This window comes from Nuphar pumila, chromosome 9 (assembly GCF_984573655.1).
Source record: "Nuphar pumila chromosome 9, dmNupPumi1.hap1.1, whole genome shotgun sequence".
In the NCBI taxonomy this organism is placed as follows: domain Eukaryota; kingdom Viridiplantae; phylum Streptophyta; class Magnoliopsida; order Nymphaeales; family Nymphaeaceae; genus Nuphar; species Nuphar pumila.
The window spans coordinates 90,771,444-90,773,500 of NC_143257.1; the positions used below are offsets into that span (position 1 = coordinate 90,771,444).

At 39.3% G+C, this 2,057-nt stretch overlaps 1 non-coding gene across 1 annotated transcript; it reads right to left on the bottom strand.

Moving 5' to 3' along the window:
• Positions 1-1,306: 1,306 nt before the first annotated feature.
• Positions 1,307-1,387, bottom strand: LOC149828696 (small nucleolar RNA Z195/SNORD33/SNORD32 family). Its single transcript, XR_016434481.1, has one exon. It is a non-coding gene; the product is annotated as a small nucleolar RNA Z195/SNORD33/SNORD32 family (small nucleolar RNA).
• Positions 1,388-2,057: the final 670 nt, after the last annotated feature.

The following is a 2,057-nucleotide window of genomic DNA, read 5'->3' on the forward strand; positions in this document are numbered from 1 at the left end:
CAAAACTGAGAGGCGTGTATATATAGAAGAGCTAAATCGTATCCATATTCAAGTCTAACTTTGAAAGCCACCAACGCCACTTGTGGCAGGAGCAGTTAGTGCACGTCACCTTGTGTTGGGACATTGCAACTTCCAATCCCTATGGTATAGTTGTATAACTGATCGGGGTCTCCCTAACCCCAGTTTCCTCTGTCAAAAAAAAGTTTAATTTCAAAGACTCATTAAATCATGTGCAAGATTTAACCGACCAGGGCTCCATGATTATTTGATAGCGGTGATTCATAGGGATTGCAGTGGACCCGGGCGGGGACGAGGGACAAGGTCTCCACCCCCGCCCCATTTCAAAAATTTAACCTTCATCCCCGGTCCATCCCCGTGGCAGGGGAGACTTTGGACCTCCACCCCCGCCCCGTCTCAAAATAATAATCCCCATCCCCGTCCCCACCCCCGTCCTGTCCCCACCACGCCACGCCCCGTCCCCGTCCACATGAAGATTGCATTTTCCTTGCCATTTTCAATAAAAAAATATGCAATGTCCAAAAATATTTGCTTCTCTGTTTGATCAAGTCCATCATAACTTATTTTTAAACTCTGATGAATATCTTTATGTTGATTCTTTAAGGTCTTCAAGATGCTTTCCCATTCCTCTATATTGTTTTTATCAAAAAACAACGAGCCTAATACTTCAAGTGTTAATGGTAGCCCACAAGTACTCTGCACAACTTTCTCAGATAATTTTTTCAAAAAATTGAGTTTATTTTTAATCAAACGCTACAATATTTGCTAATTGAGAGTAGAAAACAAATTTTAAATAATGTGATCATGACTTTATGAAAGCTTTTTAAGATTTTTAGTGAAAAACAACCCACAAAATGCCAGCATTTCATTACTTGAAAATTTGTATATTTATGTCAAGAAAAAGATGATCTAACAAACTATGCTGATTTGGTTGAAGCAATTAACAGGAAAAGCAAAACAGTAGTAGTTCCACCATAATCTGAACCTAAAACAGATAAAAATCAGATCCAAAAAAAAAAAGAATTTTTATGTGCAACCTTAGCCAAAAGATGGTGAATGGTTAATGAATAATCATTGTCACGCTCAATAACAAAATTCGATATCATCATTGATTACACCAACATAAAAAATTAGACAAGAAAACTTTAGGTCATAGTTGGTTGCACACATTTATCGTACCAACAAATAGAAATCTTGATCTAATGCAATTTTAAAGAAAATGGGCGCACCCAGATAGACCCTTCAAAATCCCACAGAATCAACAAAAACAAATTAACGCAGAGAGAGAGAGAGATCAGATGTTAGTGCATGTTATAGATTCATCACTCTGTTACAAATTTGATTGGGTTTAACCATCATCACGTCTCCCCAATTCAGTACCCCAAATTGAAAAAAGATTTAACGTACGAAATGAAGAAACTTGTACAAAGAAATAGAAAAGGGCGAAACAAAAAAAGAGTGAGATACGGTAATCCTTTCAAATGTACAGAACTCAAGGCTAGATTTTCTACTTCTACAAAACAAAAAGGGCTTCTGGCTGCAGCTTTTCAAAGATGGTATAAAGGAAGAAAACAAAAATTTACCTTCTCTCTCTCCTTTGGGCGGCGACGGTGAGTGGGGATGATACAATATTTTGTCTAATAAAATTTAGGGTTAGGGTTAGTAAGTTAGTAGTATATATAAACATGGTTGTTTTGTAATTTTATTACTTAACTTAGGGTATTTTAGTAATATTATTAATGGGGGAGGAGATGGAGCGGGGCGGGGGAAAGTGTAAGTCCATCCCCGCCTCCATCCCCGCACGGGGATGAATTTTAACCTTCATCCCCGCCTCCATCCCCGTTTCGATCCCTTCATCCCAGGTCCAAACGAGGCGAGGCGGGGCGGAGCCCCGTTGTCCCCCCGTCCACTGCCATCCCTAGTGATTCATGAACATCACCAAGTTGATGGGACCTTAATAGCCTGAAGCGTGTGTTTTTACACCAATAAATGTAGAGGGGGGTAATTTTTCCCCGGTTATCTTAAAAGAATGTTCTTGT